Source organism: Mustela nivalis, assembly GCF_964662115.1.
Source record: "Mustela nivalis genome assembly, chromosome: 4".
NCBI classification, from domain to species: domain Eukaryota; kingdom Metazoa; phylum Chordata; class Mammalia; order Carnivora; family Mustelidae; genus Mustela; species Mustela nivalis.
The window spans coordinates 119944824-119967384 of NC_139023.1; the positions used below are offsets into that span (position 1 = coordinate 119944824).

Consider the following 22561-nt stretch of genomic DNA (forward strand, 5'->3'; position numbering starts at 1 on the left):
GATGTGTCTCATAGCCTTGTTTGACCTACATTGGTCAGGTGAAATATGTGGGGGCTCTAATAAAAAATCCTTAAGACCCCATCCAACATCCTTATTGTATGATAGATGCAACTTCCATTCATAAGTGATTACTGAGTAGATTAAGGAAATGAAATAAGTCACAGAACCTTTGATGCTAAGAAAGAGCCAAAATCTTCTGACAGAAATAGCTTAGTCTCTGGGGTAAAGCACCAGAGAAGACACTAGCAATCACTTTCAGAAAACTACTATTGGATACAAGGGCAAATGGTCCGTGTATCTACCCAAAGCAGAAGCCATGTGTTGATTAAGAAAAACTAAATAAGTCTATTACTCTAGGATAATATTATAGTGAAATAATATTCCTGGCATACATCTGAAATCCCTTAGTCATTACTTTGGAGTATTTCGACTTAAATTTGATTATGTCATTGCATTGATTCTTAAATTCACAGAAAGAGAAGCAGTCTGCAAAGGAGGCAGAGAGCCTGTTGTTCAAAACTGAGAGAGATTCCTAGCTACTCTGCTTGTTAGTTTTGTGACTATAAGTTTGAATCATAAAGAATAAATAATAAAATCACATAGAAACACTGAATAAAGAGAGGCAATTATTTGCATCATGTAAATGTTACTAAAAAGTTTTCCTTTTCTTGCTACCTTTTCTTTCTTGTTGTTTCTTGTTTTTTCTTTTAAGATTTTATTTAAATTCAAGTTAGTTAACATATAGTGCACTATTCATTTCAGGAAGAGAATTGAATGATTCGTCATTTACATACAACATGCAGCTCTCATCACAAATGCCTCCTTAATGCCCATCACCCATTTAGCCCTTCCCCCCATGGACCTCCCCTCCAGCAAAAGAAAAAATGCACCAGGAGATGCTTTCATCTCAAACTGAAATAAAACATCCACTTACTTTTGTTTTACCATCATTTTCAATTGGGACAAGGTCACTGGTATTATCTGGGTTTAATTTTAGAGTAGCTTTCTTAAAAGAAAACAAACGAATTCAAGTCATAAAGAATAAACCAGTCTCTAAGATTACCTGGATTGCATTTTTAAGGAATGTTTAGTATAAATCTAATAAAATGTACTTTTTTTTTTTTTTTTTTTTTTTTAATGTACTCTTTTGAGTACTGGATGAAGGAAGGCATGGAAAGAATACAGACCACTATGGCCCTCGGCACATATATGGGTTTGATACATGTTAACCATGATTGGTACGTTTATTACACTTCTTTTATATGAGAAAATGGAGGCTTAGAAATGTTAAAGTCACTTGCACAGGATAACATATGCAAGAGGGGCCAGCGCTGAGCCTCAAATCCTGTCATTCAACGCCACAGGCCCCACTCCTAACTATCTATTAAGGACTCACTGAAAATTTAGGGGGGTGGGAAATGTATACATATATATAAAAGACATATATCCATATTTTTAAAATTGTCAACAGTGTAGAAGATGGACCAGAGTGGCAAAGGACTGGAGAGAGGGAGACTAGGACCAGTAAGGAGACAGTGGGTTAAGAACAGATCACGGAATTCTGAGCAAGACAGTAGTCACGGGGATGAAAAAAAGCAAAGACTATAGATTTTAAAATTCTATAAAAACAGTCACCTGGTTGCAAAGGAACTGAGGAAGGGGATAACAGATGAAGGGTTGGCTGGAGTGAAGGAATGATACAGAGTTTGAAGTCCTGGAATATCTGAGACAGCCCGGTACTGGGAACTCTGACAAGTAGGACAGGCACGGAAGGTGGTGGGGTCACGCTGGATCCAAAACCTAGCCCGCTTCCCTACCAAGCCAAAGATCCCGCTACAAGTGTTGCGTATCCAGAGAAAGGAAACCTGTATCGTAACTTACACTAATTATGAGTTACAAGAAGTCTTGCTGACCAGATCTCTAGACTGGGCTTTAAGTCAAAGCCATGGGACTGGATGCAATCTTCTGAGGGAGAACGTATAGAGGGAGAAATATAAACACAGACAGCGAGAATAAGGAGGCGGGAAGAAGACAGAAGCCCTGGCAAGAAAGAGAAGATTAGAAAAGTGGAACTGTAGGCTTGTACGAGATCCCTAACTCTAAAAGATAGAACTATTTCAGGAAGAGCACGGTGGCAGAGAGTGTAAAAATAGCAAACAGCAGAAAGAGCAGAGGTGAGCAACGGCTAAAAAGCTCTGGGTTTAACCATAAATTCAGCCATTTTTAGCAACCCCTGAGAGGTAATTTCAGCATTGTGGTAGAGATAAATGTCCAACTGCCAAGAGTTTTAGAGTCGGAGGGAAGTGGGAAAGCAAAAACAGAAAAAACAAATTTTTCTTGGCATCAGGAAGAGAGAGCTCCATTGAGAAAGTTGAGTGTTTGTTTGTTCGCTTCGTGTAGCACAGGCCTGGACATTGGTTATGCCCTGAGGAAAAGCAAAGGTGTAAGTAAAAGAACATAAATTTATGAAGCAAGCCCCAGTTTCATCTTGATAAACATTTTGTTTAAAAGTTCCATAAACAAGAGTGGCCCAGGAAATGCTTTAGCAAATGCTCATTAACAAAGTGACAGCTATTTAAAAATGTTCCCATAGCTATTATATGTTTATCACCCGTTGGGTCATAAAGACTTTTGGCATGGAATCTTGAGTTCTTTCTTTAGTATGAGAACCCTTCTGTTCCCTGGGGATTTTCAGAGAATAGGGTACATGGTTGACCTCTTACTCAGACAGAAGGAAATTACGCTTTCACCTCTTGCCCCGGAGGAAATTTATCATGCAGTCATTACTCCTGGATGAACATCGAAATGAGACTGAAAGCTGGAAGCCTGGGTTCTACATGAGCAATATTTCTGGACTAAGTTGCCCCACACTGCCAAAAGAGGGATTTGTTCTTGCAGAGTTCTAGGTCATTACAATTCTAAAATAACCTAATGAACAAAAAAAATCACATGCAAACAAATGCTTAGTCTTATTTCACGTATGACAGAACACACCAAAACAAGTAGGACCCCAAATATGGGAGGGGGGGCAAATTCTGTTACATATGGTATTGCTATAGAACAGAATAGAATAGTATACAGTTGTATATTGTTCTTTTCCAAAGTGTTCTGAGTAAAACAGAAAAAGTTCCTAATAAAATGTTAAATGAAGCAAGGTAGAATCCAAATTTGCAGTTTTAAACCAATTTTGTAAAAGTAAAACAAAACAAAATATTGATACTATATTATATACACAGATAGAGAAAGAAATCTGACAATAGGAATGAACCCACTAGAGAGTGAAATTGGTGACAATAATTTATTTCTCCTTGGGGCACCTGGGTGGCTCAGTCAGTTGAATGTCTGTCTTCAGCTTAGGTCATGATTCCTGGGTCCTGGGATTGAGACCTGCATGGGGCTCCCTGCTCAGTAGAGAGTCTGCTTCTCCCTCTCCCTCTGTTTATGCACTCTTTCACTCTTTCTCTTTCAAATGAATAAATAAAATCTTTTTAAAAAATTTATTTCTCCTTTTATAATTGTTACTCTCTCCATAATCATTAAAGTTGTTCCTTTCTTGTGAGTTATATAGGGCATTTTATACCCCAGGTTGGCAGGGAGGTTGTTTTCCTTTCCACTGTATTCAATTCAACTTATACCATTTTCAGGGATGCAGATGGAGGACGTATGGATGCTATCTTCCCTGCTGGACTCAAGCTATGCTGCAAAGAAGGACCGCAGAACACATCTTTGTATTAAACATACTCAAAAGCAAGCAGGTTGGAGAGAGAAGCTAAAGCAAAATGGAAATTGCTTCCTAAAGTCATTATTATTATTTTTGTTAGTTTGGAAAGATATCACTGTTTGCCTACAGCTCTACAACTTACATACTCTTCAAAAATTGCTTTCTACAATTTTAAGATCACCAAAATAATATTTGGCCTGTAAAACTGTCTTAGACTCAGGCACATTTATCTGTCCTAATATCTCACTGTTTTTCCCAGTAATAATAATAAATCAAATAATATTGATAAAATAATATTAATAATATTCATGTAATAATATTACTAATAATATTAATTTTTAAAAGAGACATCTGCTTGTAATGAATGAATTATAAATGCCACAATACCAGCAAAATAAACAAAGGGTAGAGGAAAAAGGCTGATGCCTTCTGTCTTCCAACTCTACTTTTTTAAATTACTATTGACTGTAAGCACCTATAACAATTCATAGTTCTAAATTGCTGTTAGAAAACACATAGAAATTTAGTTATTAATGGTGATGCTTAATGAAGTTTTTACATTTTAGCATAACCCAACAGTAAACTAAATAACAAATACTTCAATAATAAAACATGAAGTAAAATATAGTGAGTTTAGTATTATTTTTTGTTAATGCCCTTTTAATTCAAGGATTGGAAGTTATATTCATTCAACAGACATTTATTGCATGACTAAAATGAACAAAATGAATGCCAGTCTTTGACCATATCACCTCTTAAATTGTCCAGTTTAGTACATTAAGCAAATGGCAACATAGAAGAACATACTAGTGTCAATTTGAGCATCTTTACTGAGAGGCTGAAGTTGAAAATGAACTCAATTTTGATTTTTATGAGAAGAAAGTTACTGTCTCTTTCTCTGTTCAACAACGAAGGCAATATTGATGGCTTCTCTTCCATGCCCACAACCTATAGCATGGGACTTGACAGCTCCTTGAAATACATTTGCTCACGGAATTCTAATTCATGAGGGACTATGTTCTGAGTCTTCTCACAAGGCAGTTTCTTTTTTTTTTTTTTTTTTTTTTTTAAGATTTTATTTATTTATTTGACAGAGATCACAAGTAGGCAGAGAGGCAGGCAGAGAGAGAGAGAGAGAGAGGAGGAAGCAGGCTCCTGCTGAGCAGACAGCCCGATGCGGGACTCGATCCCAGGACCCCGAGATCATGACCTGAGCCGAAGGCAGCGGCTTAACCCACTGAGCCACCCAGGCGCCCTCACAAGGCAGTTTCAAGAAAGACCCTTATAAAGCACTATCAGGAACACTAACAGGCTTCTTCTCTTCCTAGTTGTAAAAAGCACTTTCTAAATGGAAGTCTCCATTTGTGTATATTCATCACAGCACTGAGTTTCCAGGAATTTTAAGCTTAGGTCTTGTGATAGTATAGTTCTCCTTATAAAATACATATCCTTTCATATGTCAGATTTCCCAATTAGGTAAGCCTGTGAAAATTATATTTTGATTAAACTGAAAGACTCAATCAAGTATTTATAAAAAGCTTTATTGTATTGACTTAAAATAGCATTATTTTCAATTTTAAAGAATTATGTTTCAATTGGAATAACATTTTATTTTAAAATGACCCATTCTTTTTTTTTTTTTTTTAAGATTTTATTTATTTATTTGACAGGCAGAGATTACAAGTAGGCAGAGAGGCAGGCAGAGAGAGAGAGGAGGAAGCAGGATCCCCGAGCAGAGAGCCTGACGTGGGGCTCGATCCCAGGACCCTGAGATCATGACCTGAGCCGAAGGCAGAGGCTTTAACCCACTGAGCCACCCAGGTGCCCCTAAAATGACCCATTCTTAACGGAAAGAATGAGGGAACAAAAATAAGCAAAACCTCTCGATTTTAGACAATGTTCTGAACTTACGTGGAAATTAAATTCAATGTAGCAGACAAAAGGCAGTCCTTGAACTCATGGTTTCAAACTTAAAGAGTATGTCATTTACACTGCAAGATGCTTGAACACCCAGCAACAATTTCTACAGTGACTAGATAAAACTCGTATTTAACACCTAGTGTGAGCAAAAAAGGCCCCCAAGAAAAAAGTCCTCACACACAATTCTAAATAAAGTTGTATGGTCATTAGCAATGGGCTACTTAAAGTCGGAATTTAGAATTGCCCTGGACTCAGTTTCTAGCTTTGTGTGTTTATCTAATATAGCCAGTTTCAATTTTCCTCATGGGTAAAGTGCAATTAATTATCAAGATCACTGAGAAAACAGTGATTATTTTTGCTCTGCAGAGCACAACATAAAAAAAATAAAGGTAAGGAAACATATTCTGCTACAAAATTCAGTGCTTCATAATATTTTCAACTTACAAGAAATTGCAAGTGAGGATGTTACAGGTAAAGAAATCAAGACATTATCGAGATGAATGAAAAATATATCTTTTTCCCTTGAAACATAATCTCCACAGAGAAGAACTGCATGGACTCAATGATGAATATTTTTTCCTCTTCCCTAACTCTGTCTTACAAAGCGTTACGATGCTGTTTCCCAGTTGTGCATGCATGTGAACAGTGCATGTGTAAATGGAACTAAAATAAAATACTGAGTGCTTGATTAATATTAAATTGGCCCCTTGAGATGTGGTTAGTCACTGATTCCTTGACATATACCTCCAATAACTTTATTAAAAAGGAGAACAAACAGCACTTTCTGTATCTGATGCAGTAATGCCTTCCTTATCCCAGAGCCACTTCCATGGCAAATTATTCTACAGAACACAACTAAGGACTTGGACACAAACCAAAAGTCTCCTGAGCACCTAAAATAGATGTCACTGTGTCGATGCACTTCGGCACATCCACTTTCCTCATAAGAGAATCTCTTGGGCCCTCAGATAAAGTTACTGCTTTTCATTCTTTCCATAATTTTTTTTTAACAAACTCTTTTTTTTTCTGGTTTTCTTGTGCGCAGCACAAAAAAATAATAATAATTATAAAGACATGGTTGAGGTTGAAAGATATTGTTAGAAGAAGGCAAACGGTCCACACCCATACGAAGTCACCCTTCCATATGGATGCTGGACACAGAAAGAAAAAAAAATCCTATAAAAATAATACCATTTAAAAAAGCATAGTGATTACATGACTTTTTGACATAAGATGTAATAGCCTTATATACTACAGAATAAGCCCCCAATGTATCATTACATTATAGGATAATTCTACATTGTATATCCATGATGAGAAGGCTGGGTAATTCAGAGAATATTAAATTGAATTTAGTTCCCTCCTGAGAGATCTCAAAATATATACTAGATCTCAGAAAGTTAACTATCCAAAAATGGCTAAATTCTAAGGCTTCTGGAGTTTTCCGTGGTAAACTCGTAAGCTTCACTTTTTGGAAAGTCCACAAATGTAGACCTCCTTAATTGTCTCATTGCTTGTTTATTGACCAGCAGCAAGAATTACCTATTAGCTAGTCGGGCCTCCGGGGAAAGAGTGACACTTCAGATGATAGTGGTTCCCTTCTGTCTACCCCACTGCCATTCTGGGCTACTCCCCTTCTGCTCTGAGAGCCTCCATAGCTCAGTGATTTGAAATCTTGGAAATGTCCATTTAAGGCAGATGATTTTAAAGAAGATAAACTTCATATGAAAAAATTTTTAAAAAGGCTTGTCAGAATATTTTTAAATAAGTAGAAATGAAGGGAAGGAGTGGTTAAAATGAATAATTAATGATAGAAGTAGATTATAGGTAAAATCCTAATTCAAAATTATGTGTTTTCCAGGTCAGATCCACCAAACTGCGATGAGGTCCGTGAGCGCCTTTCTTGAGTCAGTTTAAAGTGCCTGGAGCTGCTCTGTCTTGGTCCTCCTGATTGGCTCTATACTGGTTCTATACTTCCAGTCGAAGATGAATTAACCTATCCCTCCCCCTCAGTCAAGAGCATTCTGCACATTCCGCAATATTACAGCCTATCTTTCTTTATCCAACATGAACAACAAAACATAAAACCACCCATGACAAGATGCAAAAAAGGACAAAGATAAACTAAGCTTCAAAATAAAATAACAACAACGACCATTAGATTCCTGAGAACAAAACAAAACAAAACCAAATCCTAGTAGCTTCAAATATCAACAGCCACAAAACAGTACAGCAAAGAAGCTAAGGTACTTTAAAGAGCGTGTTTTCTCTCAGAAAAGAGGCAAGGAGTGGGGAAAGGTCAAAGGACCACGGAATACTTGTGCCCCAAGCAAACAAACCCTGAAGGAGATTTCAGTGAGTAAAAAACAGTACCTTATAAGTAACTGGTCTTGTCTACTCACAGCTGTTTCCAGTGCCGACTCTTGTTTAACTGTCTACTGCGTTCAGTTTAAAGTTAATTCTGTTGGCAAAAAAGTACAGAGCTTGTCTGGAAAATGCTGTTTGGACATAAACCATTCCTTTCAAAGCTGTAGTAGCTATATTTAAGTTTTCTTGTAGAGAGGGATATAAACCTTTCCTGTAGCTAATTTTCTTCCTCCTCCCGCCCCTCAGACTTAGTCAGTGTCCTCCTATCCCATATATTGAAGAAAGAGACAGAGAGGGGAGGAAGAAAAAAAAAAAAAAAAGAACCAGGAAATATACCTTAAATAATGTAGTAGTTGAGCATTTGGAAAAAGAGGAAAAAAAAAAAAAAAAGAAGAAGAAGAAGAACCATAGAAAGAGTATCAGGATCTTAAATATAATTTAGCCCAATGCCCTAATTTTTTAGATCAGGAAACTGACACTCAGGGAAAATATGACTTGTACAAGATCATTCACATAGCTAATTAATGCTGCAGCTAAGAATAGTTACCAGGTTTCACAACTTCCAATTCAATGCTCTTGCTACTACTCTAGTATACCCAAAGGAAATGGTTTACCTTGAATAATACCCACAGGAGTTGGCAGGGAACAGTAACACAACTACAATGTGAGAACCATCTGTTCTCAGAGAGAACATCTCATTCCACTTTAAAATCCTCACTACTGTAAGTTTCTCTATAATGCCCAATTTCTTGAAGATTTAGCAAACACCTTACTGTTTGTTGATTTTGCATAATATTTTATGTCTCAGGATGCTGACATACTTTAGTCCTTATAGAGGGCTATAAGGGATGATGCTATGACAGGTGTTACTCTTTAATATTTCTTTTTTAAGAAAAGATTTTATTTACTTATTTACTTGAGAGAGAGTGAGAAAGAGAGAGTACAAGTGCAGGGCGGGGAGGGAGACAGGAGAGAGGGAGAAATAGACTCCACACTGAGCAGGGAGCCTGGGGCTCAATCCCAGAACCCTGGGATCCTGACCTGAGCTGATTACAGTCACTTAACTGACTGAGCCACCCAGGCGCCCCTCATATTTCTACCCAGTATCAGTGGTATTGAACTAGAAACACAATACTATCACCACAGATCCCTACTTCCAGTTTGTCGATATTTTTTTAGCCATACGTGCAAGTTTATTCTTGTTATTATTAATTACATATTTTGTTAAATAAGAGAAACAGCACAATAATTTTTACTCGATATCTTTCACATAACATTTCCTACTTATATATAAAGAAACTATTTTTCTCTAACTGAAGGAATGATATTCTTATTATAATATATTTTTAAGTTTTCCTCTCTATAATGTATTGATTGATTCATTTATTCATTCATGTCCTTATTTAGCAAATATTAATTGAACATTAATATTGTGTTCTTCCCTTGTGGAATATGGTGACAAGCAATAACTTTTATAGATAAGTGTATAGTTGTCAAATAAAATCTAAGGGCTTACTTAGGAAGTAAGGCCAATTTTCCATAACTATCTTTTTATCCATTCTCATATTATAAGCATGTGCCCCAAATTTATTTACATTCTCTCCATTGAATTGCCCACTCTCAACAACAACCATCCTCCATCCTAGGGTCAGATACGTCAAAATATGAAATGGCCCAGGTGGAAATTGCTCTGGGCACTATTCATCTTTCTGTTGGATCTGACTCCCTAAACTACTAAAATCTAAATTACAAACTACAATTTAAAGACACAATTTGGCAAATGCTCAGACCACCCCAAACCCATTTTAAATTGTGACACACTGTTTAGCGCAGAAATTCAGTTTTTTTTATATTGCCCATCTACATTTAAAATGATATCATATCTACTCTGACCCTGGTCTTTGGAAGAAAATAGTGCAATGTGATTAGTTATAAAAGTATATTTTTAAAGTGATATGTGGTTTTTGAAACGTGTTTTCCAAAATGTTGAGTAATTAATAGGTACTGTATCAATTTTCCAACAATGACAAATAAGCAGCTGATTCAAAATACGTAATAGTTGAGAAAGAAATCTTGTAAACCATACTTTATACTTTTTTACACAATGGCAGGATCCTCATGTCCTTCCAATCTCAATTAATTTTGTCTGACTGAGCTCTGTGCAAATATAAGTCCCAAAGACATCAACATCTACATTTATATATAGCACTGATACCTCAAGTCTGATTAAAATTTGACACTCTGATACATATGACTGGGGTTTACTAAAAGTATCCCCTCTTTCTCTTTTACTTCTTGAACTTTACTTTTAATTTAAACATTTTGCCTTTTGTCTGTGAGAAGGAACAGGAAGGAAATCTTAATAAGCCTTGAAAGAGAAGTAGGCTGTGAGGAGAGAGACACAGAGATTTAGATGGAATGAGTCAGGATGATTCAGGGCTCTGGACTGGACTCAGGAAGGAAGGTGTAAAGAGGAGTCACATACAAGCAGGTTGTTTGGAACAGAAGTGGGCTGAGCCACAGACAACAGATTATAGGTATTAAATGCAAGAACCAAAGTCTCTCAAAATAGGTTCAGCAAAGAGGGAACTAGCAATTTTGGTGACCAGTGCCAGCAACAGGAAATTGGTCCTTGAACGGACTTTGTAATTCATGACACGGTTTGTTTCTCCCCATTGGAAGGGAAGCATGTGCTGTCAATATGAGAATTCGAACACAATCTAAAATAACACAGTGACATACAAACATTTAAAAAGAAATTGTTCCTCTATTTTTAGGTCCCTTGGACATAATCCAGGTTGCTCTACTCTGGGCATGCTCTGGATCTGAGAATCCTAGCATAGTTTAGTGGGGACTAGTTACTGTGTTATGAAGCCTGGATATGTGGAGTTGAATTTCACTGATGGGAGAGGTACTTACAGCAGAGGTGAAATCCGGGGCAGACTATATTAACACAGGCAAGACAGTTGGAGTTCTCTTGACTCTGTGATCTCCTCTTAGTTTTCAGGTTTACAGTAACACTAGAGGAAGACTTTTCCTAAGGAATCCCAGAGAGCGCTTTTGTGATAGCAGCTACTGGATTATAATATTCTGTGCTCGGGAAGAGATATCACACGTGGACATTTTTAATAGTCTCGGAACCACACACATAAAAACCTTAAGCACCAACTCTCTTCAGTTCAAGCTCACGCTTACTTTGTTGCCTGTCTCCTCTCAAAAGCCGTTCTCCTCGCAGCAGCCAGGGCCCGTTATACGGTCTGATAGCTACCCATAATTCCTCCGCTTCACACCTTCCAGTGGTTTCCCATCACCCCATTCCATGGCTTCTAATGGTTTCCTATCATTCTCTTGCTTTACCCCTGTAATGGTTTCCCACTGTTTGCAGAATAAGTCCAAATGCCTGACGATGGCTTCTGAGGCCTCACGTAATTTCACCCCTGTTTATCTTTCCTGTTCCCTAACCTGTTGTTCCTGTTGTTCCATCTGTTTAGGATGTTGCCCCTTGATCTTTGAGGGACTACCATTTAATGAGACTGCAAGGGGGCGCCTGGGTGGCTCAGTGGGTTAAGCTGCTGCCTTCAGCTCAGGTCCTGGAATCGAGTCCCGCATCGGGCTCTCTGCTCGGCAGGGAGCCTGCTTCTTCCTCTCTCTCTCTCTGCCTGCCTCTCTGCCTGCATGTGGTCTCTCTCTGTCAAATAAATAAATAAAAATATTTAAAAAAAAAAAAAGACTCATTTCAAATGCTTCTTCCCAAGAAAAAAGATTTCCTGATCACTAGCTGATCATCTCCCCCGACCCTTACATACGCATACTCTATGCCCCGTTTTTCTATTTTAATTGTTCTTCATAGCACTTACTACTCTCTGAAATTATCTTGGGTGCCTTTTGTATTTATTCATTCACTTAATTCGTCAGTTTAATTATGTTTACAGTATCTCTTTGAGAATGAGTTTTATAAATCAGAAATGTGTTGGAAGTTATAGATAAGATCAGGAACATAATATTTAGGCTTTTTAAACCACATTATCACCAGTATTCAGAGCAGTGTCTCCTATGTAGGTATTTGACCAATATTTCTTGAGTGAATGAATTATATTTGTTGCCTGGGTTACTACTCTTCGGTCAACAAACGTCCAACAGAAGTCCACGAGCATGAAGGCAAGGACTAATCTACTTCTGCAATTGACTGAACTCTTCAAGTCTCCCTGAGGCTCAAGCAGCTAGGCATTTGCAGGAAATAAGGAAAGAGCCCCTGCTGGGCTCTAGGAGGCTGCATCTAGGCATGGTGCCTCGAAACCCTTGTATTTTGTTAACACAAAGTCCAGCATATATCCTTGAGCTGCTAGGAGGTCCTAAGAGCTTCCGGACATCTCCTCCGTTTCCTGAACTCGATAGTCGTGGCCCTTATTGGAATAGCAGATATCCTAAAGCTAATTCTATCCTTTCCAGGTGGTTTCAAGAAACTGCTCTCAGTTGCCAACTCTTCAGAAGCAGGAGCTAAATCCTTGCATTTGCAGCATATGTTTTCTAAATGAAAAAAGGGACAGACTAAATAATTTTAGAGAAGTGAGCTCACAGATAATTTAATCTTCCATCTCAGTTCTCCTCCACGCTGACTCAGAGCTCTCCAGCGAGCTGTAAATTAGATTTCCTCTCCCGTCTCAGGTCCTACTGCTTCCTAATGACCTGTTCTCGTGAGTCAGCCTCTCTGGGTCCTGTGGCTCAGGCACATTGTGGGATAATATGACTGCCTTAGTAGACTCCAGGTCCCACGGTATCAGGAAGGTGGCTGGTGTGATGGCGGCCACAAAAAGTTGTTTGTTTGGAAAAAAATGACACCCCCCCTGCCCCCGCATACCACTGCAGTTGCCCTACCTCCCCCCCAGGACACACCTAGGTAGAAGAAAACTCGTGTCTGAACACTACTGCAGCTTGATAGCAAATAACATCATTTAAAACCATTTTTGAAAGAAATGTCCTTTTCCTATGGTACTGATTGCATGTTAATCTAAATTCATAGATGGCATTTGGTGAGTCAGTGAATCCAAGCTACAGATATTTAGTGATTGCCTTCCATGGACAAGGCTCCATGTCAGGTAGTGAGGTTTGTGTAATTATTCCTTTTTATCTCAAGGGATACTAATTCTTTATCCAGAATACAAATTTCTCTAGGAAAAGAAGGTAAAATTTCTTCTTTCCTCCCCCTTTTCTTTCTTTCTTTCCTTCCTTCAATTTACTGAAAGCCAGATTTATTGAGTCCAAATAACATGCTGTGTTTGGGTATAAAGAAAAAGACAAAATTCAATGTCAGGAGGCTAACCCTTTGGAAGTGAGAGAAATTTATGGACTATTGGTGGAGATAAGCACAGCATTACCAGAAAGCACATCAAAGCAGTGTGGAATCAAGATGGGAAGTGAGCAAAGAAGGCTTTTTTGAGAGGATGAAACCTACATTCTGAATGCAGGAGAGGGAGAGGATTAACATTCCAGGCAGGAGATAGGGCACACTTGGGTCACTTCAAGAATTTCTATAGAGCTGGAATGTGGAATGAAAGACATAGACTAATAGATGAAATATGCAGAAGGAAATATAGGCAAAAGGCTCAGGAATTTGTTTTTTATCCTGAAGGCAATGGGGGAGCTACTGAAAATTTTTAAACAGTGGATACTTTGTTTTAATAATGCTAAGTAGAGAAAGAATTTAGGGAGAGGTGACTTGAAGGACTAGACTACTTAGGACGGTGTTTCTTTATTCAAGTAAGACATTGTGATGGTCTGCAATTAGGCCGTAGGGACAGAGAGACCCAAAAGAGAGGCACCAAAAGATAATTTACATTTTCTCACAGGTAGGAAGAGGTGAGTAAGCCAAAATCACTTCCAAAACCGCTATAAAATCATTAGAGAAAAGTGTATCCAGTATTAGAACTGCATGAAAACTCTAGTGAGATCTTATATAAGTAAGTTCTCCCCATTCACAGATGAGGAAATGGAAGGCTCAAACTTGAGTGATAGCAACATTTGATCTCATGTCCATCTGACGACAAAACCCATATTCTCTACACTAAATTGCCTGGCCCTTTGAGGAGATCATACATTTTGGACACTTCTTAAACTCAGACTTAAAGAAGTTGTTTGGAATATAATTTGGCAGTACCTTAAGAGGTTCCCATGCAAGACTATTCAGGTTTTCCAGGTATGAGCATGTTCTAATTTGAGATCCAACACACCAACAATTGGATTTGTGCTGTTTCTATGGAACAACACATTTAGCAACCCTGCAAAGCACAAATCCTCATCAAATTCCTTTTGATTATTTATTTTTAAGCCTGGAAGATTTATTCACACTCTATACGAGGATGGCCAGGTGAAACCAAAATGGAATTGGAGTTGACATACTCTAGTTCAATCAAGTCAAATACTGAGTTTTGAGTAGAACGGTGTTTGAAAGATAAATCAGTTTCAATGAATCTTGGAAGGCAGAAGGTACAGTTCTTAAGACACTGGAAACAGGAAGGGGCAGATGTAGCTCAAGCAGGAGAAAATGCTGAAATTTGCCTTAAAGTTGGAGGAGAAAAGTTCCTTCTCTAGCATATTTTACATGGACTGTGGGTAGGATAACTATACAATTTAGTACCCAAACCTTGAATCTTGAGAGTAAAAGGAGACACTAATATTAATTACAACAGGATAGCAGATAATCATCAGGACTCTTACAGGCAAACATGGATGTACATCACCTTACCTAGAGGCTGACATTAAACCTGATCTTCAGGTGACGGTAATATCAAGAATGTCATAGGTTTTAAAGTTAGGCAAGATAAGCAAAGTCAAGAATTCTTACACAACTTGGACAAGGTGTTTGATAGATATACAACGGCCAAATCAACTGAATTATTTGAGATATATTAATTAATTTAGTTCCATAGTTTATTAGAAAATGATACATAAAGATGAAAAGTAACTCTTCATTATAAGATAGTCACAGATAACAGGTATATAGTGTTTAGTCTCCTATATAATGTATTCACATAAATATTTTCCATAAAATATAAATATATTGGTATACATGGGTACTCCTACCTATTTTGGTTATTTAAAAATAAGTACAGACTTTATTTTTTGATCAGGGAGTCAATATTAAGAAGCACCAAACTGAATCAAATCTCAGTGTACTCTCCCACCAATTCCTGAATTCTTTCCAGAGTTGAGGACATTCTTCCTTATATGGCAAGATTCCTTCGTAGGCTAGATAAAGGGAAGGATAGGCATAGCATGGGAAACAAACATTCCCAGGGAGAGACAGGAGATACCAGGCAAAATTAATTAGGATTCCAACCTTAGTTCTGTCATCAATTAGCTGTGTGACCTTGGACAGAACACTTGACTCTACCCAGCCCTGGGTTTCTCCCATATAAAATGAGAGGATTTAGAAAGATTACCTTGGAAGTTCTTTCAGATATAAAATTCGGCTATTCTCTGAGATAATTATCTCCCATATGTTTTAAATTTGCTTAATGTTTACTTATCTGTGAGGTCTGGGAAGGTATCTTTTGCATCATAAAGAAATTAAAACAGTCGGTTATTGATGAAACAACTGTGATGGTAACAATAATAATTTTTTTAAGACTCCCAAGAATATAAACATAGGCAGTGGGGAGATGTTTCATTTTTTAATGTATAATAGGAGGACTATTAAAATTTTCTTAGGAGAAAAGTCATCAGATATAAAATGCCAAACCACATTGTGCTTAATAATTTTTAAGTATTCAGCTAATTTGGGGTCCCAGAACACACAAAGGATCAAGCTTTCTAAATTTATACAAAAAAGGATTTCTTCTGGAAGTGTAATGTGACTGTCATTTTTCACGAGGAAGGAATGAATACACATTTACTATATAAGACTGTTAGAAATGAATACAGGAGTTGCCTCTCTGTTCTGTAATCTTTGACAAGTCCCTAGGTACACAAGCATGATTCAGAAAATAATGAAAACAAATTGCCCATCGATCTTCTGCTTTTGGACCTCAAACTTTAATGTAACCAAATATAAGGAAGCCAAACAAAATTTTTTCCTTATATTATTTTTATGATTTTTCAATTCATAAAGTAATACCCTTCTTTATTTATAAAAAGCCACATGCAATAAAAAAGTATGTAACATAAAATTTAAGATTCCTAGCCACTCAATCCTCTCTAATACTATTCTTTTTTTTTTTTAGATTTTATTTATTTATTTGACAGAGAGAGAGAGAGAACACAAGCAGGGGGAGCCACAATCAGAAGAAGAGAGAAAAGCAGACTCCCCGCTGAGCAGGGAGCCCAACATGGGACTCCATCCCAGGACCCCGGGATCATGACCTGAGCCAAAGGCAGACACTTAACAAACTGAGCCTCTAATACTATTCTTACGGATTAATTACTATCAACCATTCACTCTGCATCCATTCAGATGATCTCTCTCTTCACATACATGTATGTTTGCACACATACCTACACATGGACATCCACAAATCTGGTCTTGAAAAAAGAATGTTATCTTCCTTTACTCTAATACTTGGCAGTTATTAAATTTGTTCATCTTTAGGCAAGCAAGCAAGTATAATAATAAATGTGTCTTCTTTTCCTGTCATAAAATCTCTCTCTTCCATCCTTAAGCCCTTGGACTTCTCTGTACAATTTATCAGGTGGCTAAGAAAAATAAGTGCAATATCTTATTGGCAGTCAAGATGCTTAGCAAGATGAGCATCTAATAAATGTTTACTGATTTGAATGAACGGATGAAGCACACCAAGTATCATAATGGCACCAATGTGGGAGAAGCTGCCAGGAAATAACCACGTGTGAATTGACATTCCTAGTATCCATTCCTCTTTGTATCAGGTGTCAAGAATTGCTACCTTTGGGGCACCTGGGTGGCTCAGTGGGTTAAAGCCTCTGCCTTTGGCTCAGGTCGTGAAACCAGGGTCCTGGGCTCGAGCCCTGCATCGGGATCTCTGCTCAGCGGGGAGCCTGCTTCCTCCTCTCTCTCTGCCTGCCTCTCTGCCTACTGGTGATCTCTGTCTATCAAATAAATAAATAAAATCTTTAAAAAATAACCTTTCTTTGTCTTTATTGATCTTGAAATTTTTTAGGAATGCAAATAAATTATTTTTATAATGTGTCTCAGTTCCGATTTGCCTAATCTCTCCTCATGACTAGATTTGAGTTGTGCAATTTTAGCAGAAATACCAAAGAAGTAATGTTGTGTCACACCTTCTCACTGCATCATATCTGGGGACATATGATGTCAGATTGCCCTGATATTAATAAAGATAACTCTGGTCTATTTTTTTTTTTTTATCATACTCTCCTCCAGTACTGTTAACATCCATACAATGTTCTAAGTTTTTCATTCCTTCTATTTTATTAGTTGGCATTCTATTGTAAGAAAGAGCTTTGCCTATCACATCCATTTATTCATTTAAATTAATAAGTAATCTATGGATTTTAATTTATTAAATTGGTTTATTAAATTGGTTGACTATTTATTATGTAGTTTAATACTCAAATTTGGCCAATGAGAACCTTTCAGGCTGGCTCCTCTGTCCTTTGGCTATGTCGCTGTCATTCTTCGAATACTTCTTATTTCCAGTGCAACAAGCTGTGCCAGCCTTTGCTATACTTTCCCTATCTCAGACTTAAATCTTTCTACTTGATTCATTTTAATGGAGCACAGTGAGAAACCAAGTGCTGAATATTCATGCCACTGCTTCCAGACCCTCTTACCAGGCAGGGCTAGGAAAAAAACATTTTTTAAATATGCACACACACATACACACAGATGCTATCTTTTACTTATTTATTTATTTAATCCTATGTTTGGAGCCTTTACTATTTTTGGATTCTCAGGTTAAAACATATAGGAGATTCTCATTATTGTTCCTCCCATTTCCCCTCTTACCTTCTCTTACATTTTTATTATATATTAATACAAAATAATAAGAATAAAGTTATATCTGCTTTTTCTATAACTTTATCTTTACCAGCTGTTTAATCTTAGTCTTATAGTTAAACTAATACAATGTCACTGTGAGAATTTTATCACACATTCTCATTCTTGGGAATGGGAATTTTTTATTTATTTATTTTTATTTATTTTTGGTTTCACTAAGTTCACATTTAAACAATTTTTTTGAGAAGGCATAGGCAATGTATAATTGAGAATATCTTCTTATTGCCACTTACTTGGATACATTTTCCTATCCTCACAACTTCCAGTGTCTTCTGGCACTTAAAATTGCTGTGAAGAAGTCTGAGATACACCTGCTTTGTTTGGTTTTCCCTTCTATGTAACTTAATTTTATCATCTTCAGGCCAGCAGAATTTTTCCTTTTCCCTTGATGCTAGATAACAAACATATGATCAAGTAGCCTATGGTTTGTTTGCTTGTTTGTTTGTTTTAAGATTTTATCTATTTATTTGAGAGAGAGAGAACACAAGCAGGAGGAAGAGAGAGAAGCAGGCTTCCTGATGAGCAGGAAGCCTGACATGGGGGATTGATCCCAGACCCTGGGATCATGACCTGAGCCAAAGGGTGATGCTTAACTGACTGAGCCACCCAAGCATCCCCAGGTATGCTAGATTTTATGTCAATTTTATGTGCCCATTTAATCTGCAGATTCAGGTACTCCTTTTATTCTACTTTTTTTTTCCATTATGTATTTAATATTTTTCGTAGTCTACTCATTGGGTTTTTTTTTTTTTTTTTTTGCTTTTCAAGGTTTCCGATTATCTCCTTATTTGTCATCTTTTCACTGATTATTTTAATTTCCTGTCTCTCTTCTGCTTTCACCTCAATTTCAAGTACTTCTTTCCTTCATACCAGAGATCTCATCTACAGTTCTCTTGCTATCTTTCTTGATTCTAAGTTTTTATTCTAACTTATTTAGACTTATAAAGGTCTTTTTAAGTTCTCAGTCTGCCTCCTCAACTCAGAAGCATTTTTTTGAGTTGTTTATTATTCTGGCTTAGATTTCATCTATGGAATTCATAGATGGTAATGCATTTTCTTTTACAGCATTGGGTACTTATGGAGGGGTTTAAATTTTACCTTGTCTTTATTCTATTGTTAATTTTTTTCAATCTTTATTTGGCATGCTATTCCATTGGTTTGCATCTTTCTTTTTTTGTTTTTAATTATTTTATTTTCTATTGTTATGATTTTACTATAACATATCTTTGTGGATTGTCATGCCAATTCATTTCACTTTGCTCAGAGTTAACACAGCAGCCAGAGCAAAACAGTCTTTCTTCTCCCAGACTGTGAGGGTGAATCGCTTTGACACACTCCCCACCTGGTAAGAACACTGTTTATCTTTCCTTCAGAACAAAGATGATGCTTCAGGAGTTGGTACATTTCTTTGGCTGTACTCTCAGAGTATCTTAAGATTTTCAAGTTTAGAGCAATTCTTCTCCTCAACAGCTACCTCCAAAGGCCATATTATAAACAAATGTTAAAAATGTAAGCAGCATAGCATTACATATACAAACATGCACTGTGCTTTCCAGTTCACACAGCAGAGAAGCATTTGCTAGACAAAAACAATGATAATAGAATTTAACTCCTACCAAGAATGTCATAGTTTGGAAAGATCCTCTTTTTGTCTCTGTAATCATATTTGGCATTTGCTTAAAAAATCAGCTAGAAATAATTTACCACTGCACTGAATAAAATATAATGCTGAAATCTGAAAACACTTTTTTTCCTCCCTTCTTGAGTAACTTGCTCCTCTATGGTGATTTATATGCCAAAAAGCAGTTATCATTTTTCTTCTCCCCCGCACCAGTTTACTCAGGTTGGTTTTTTGTTTTTGTTTTTTTTTTTAAGATTTTATTTATTTTATCTGACAGACAGAGATTACAAGCAGGCAGAGAGGCAGGCAGAGAGAGAGGAAGGGAAGCAGGCTCCCTGCTGAGCAGAGAGCCCGACGCGGGCCTCGATCCCAGGACCCTGAGATCATGACCTGAGCCAAAGGCAGCGGCTTAACCCACTGAGCCACACAGGCACCCACTCAGGTTGGTTTTGTTATCGTTGTTGTTGAGATGCTCTGTTCACGTCTCTAGTGCTTTTGGTGTGTACAGATTAGCCTTCTCCCTCTTCCACAGGAATGCCAGACACTGTGCTATGGTCTTAGCACACGTAATAAAGGGGATGAAGCATGTGCGTGTGCGTGTGTGTATGTGTGTGCATCATGGCCACATAAAACAGATATAACAAACACACACACACACACACACACACACACACACACATTCTTAAAAAACCATATACCTATATGGAAATGGACAGTTGGAAGCAGTGTAACCTGAAGAAACATTTAAATTAATTCAAAAATCAGAACATTAAAGTATTGTTACCTGGAGACTTGGTTGAGGAAGGCCATTTAAAACTACTAACTCACATTAAAATTGTGAGAAAGTCTCTGTTTGATCTGAGAAACTGAAAAAGGCAAGTGGACTCCCTGTAGTTTGCTTCTCATAAGTTAGAGCTAATGAATGACACTCATGATTTCTTAAGCACTTGGCTTACGTGGAGAATTTTTTATTTCTTTTTAGTTAGGCTTTCATCCTGGGAGATTCTTCTTCTGTTTTTCACACACTGTGTTTCTTTGTTTGTGGTCCTTGGTTACGCAGAAACAATTGCACATTCTGCTAGTAGACCCAGAACCTTAGCTTTGCTGTCCTCCCCAGGCTTAACAACACACAGGATTGCGTGGGGATCTACTTCCAAGTACAGGTCCTGATTCCGGCCCTGGGGTCGGGGTGAGGACCTGGGAAGTTGATTTTCTAACAAGTTCCCAGTTGAGCTGGTGGTCTGAGGGTTACCCTTGGAGCAGCAAGGACATGCACACTACTAATTTTGATAGAATAGTTCGTTTTAAGGACCTAGAGGTACTGCAGTGGCCAAGGAGTACGGAGTTCTTTCTCTTCTGTGTTAAATCACATCCCAGACCTTGATGCAAGTACAATAAATTCCAAACTTGTCTTCCAGTATTTTTATTATTCTTTTATTTCTTATCTTCTTTTTTTCCTTTCTTGCTCCCTCCCTTCTTTCCTTTCTTCCCTCCTCCCATCACCCCTCTCTCTCTCTCTTTTTTTGGTCTCCATGATCTGCTCTGATTCCCACCCCCCATGTCTTTCTCCACTTCCTTCTATATATTAAAGGATAGCTGAATCACAATATCCAGGATTAGGAAATGGGGATGTTATTATGATGAATCTTCCCTTCAGGGCTTTAAGTATTTTGAATCTGCATTACCATTGTTGGTGTTATGTTAGGCTGAAAACAGATTGCAAAATACAGCAATCTAATTCAATAGTAGAGTGCAGCAAATCAACAGCTTTAGTGTTTGCGCAAACTATAATCTGTAATTCATAAAAATAGGAAAAAAACCACCAATTTATGGTGGTAAACAAACAAGCAAACAAAATTCCATACTATTTGGTGTGGATTTATTTCTACTATGTTCTTGACTTTTCATTACCAAGGACCGTGCCGTACATGAGATTTCATGTTTTTTAAGAGTGGCCACTGATTTAAAAAAGGGGGGGGGTACTTTTCTGTCTAAAAAAGCAGGTCTCTGTCTTTGAAATCTAAACCTGGATAAGTTTTCATGACGGATTTTCAATTTTTATGATGAACAACCATATCCATTCTTATGACCTATCCCCACTACCACCTATAGTTATTTTTTTAATTTTTGTCCCTCTGAAACTGCAAATACATAGTAATATTTTTACTTAATTATATTTTCTAAATATACCAGAAGCTTCCTCATAAAAAGAAAAAGCAGATATGCACAGTTCCTTACTTAAACTACTATTGTGGTCAGAGAGCTAAGGAAATACAGAAACACTTCTATGTGAGAATTTTGTTGACTCCTTTTTATACCTGAACCTTAGTAAATCTTTAACCCATTTTTTTTTCTAGTACTTATTTGCTTAAACACTAATTACTCATTCTGAATCCATAAATAGCACCTATGTGCTCTGAACTTAGTCCACAAATTAATCAAAACAAAAACTTTATAATTCCACTCACAAATTCACAAGCATGTTCTAATACTCCACTCGCCACACAATCCCATTATACATCAAACACAGAATTATCCCCAATTCAGTCTCACCGAATTAGGTTGAAAAGTACCAGTTTTAAGCAATAGCTACTTTTCACTAAACTCTTCTTTTTCTAGAATGTGTAAGGTATTTACCTTAAGAATTAACTTTCATTTAAACATTAGCCCAGGGAATTACAACCTAAGGTTCAATTCCTATGGGAAGTCATTCCTTAAAAGGCTAAACAAACATTTAATTTGTATTGCATGAAAGCAGATACAGATTAAACATTCAAAGGTAATCAGATATTTCGGCCTAGAGGCAAAAATCTCTAGGTCTTCCCTATGATACCACAGGTCTTTCACACGACAACAAATAAGTGTACCTCGTTTATTTAAACATAAACACAAGTAGAAGTAATAAAAGCTTCCTGAATTGGAAACTACTAATGAGGCTCTC

At 37.2% G+C, this 22561-nt stretch overlaps 1 protein-coding gene and 1 long non-coding RNA gene across 6 annotated transcripts in view; one reads left to right on the forward strand and one right to left on the reverse strand.

The window, feature by feature from the left end:
• ARHGAP24 (Rho GTPase activating protein 24) overlaps positions 1–22561 on the reverse strand; it is a 519150-nt gene that overhangs the window by 222880 nt on the left and 273709 nt on the right. The window contains exon 3 of one of the 5 annotated variants that reach the window (XM_082726647.1): positions 8015–8102. The exons of the other annotated variants lie outside the window; for them this stretch is intronic. The gene's annotated coding sequence lies outside the window, so the exon portion shown is untranslated. The remainder of the gene's footprint in view (positions 1–8014; positions 8103–22561) is intronic. 5 annotated transcript variants of the gene reach the window in all.
• Positions 4566–5776, forward strand: LOC309863502. The gene is made up of 2 exons (XR_014311086.1): positions 4566–4758; positions 4985–5776. It is a non-coding gene; the product is annotated as an uncharacterized lncRNA (long non-coding RNA).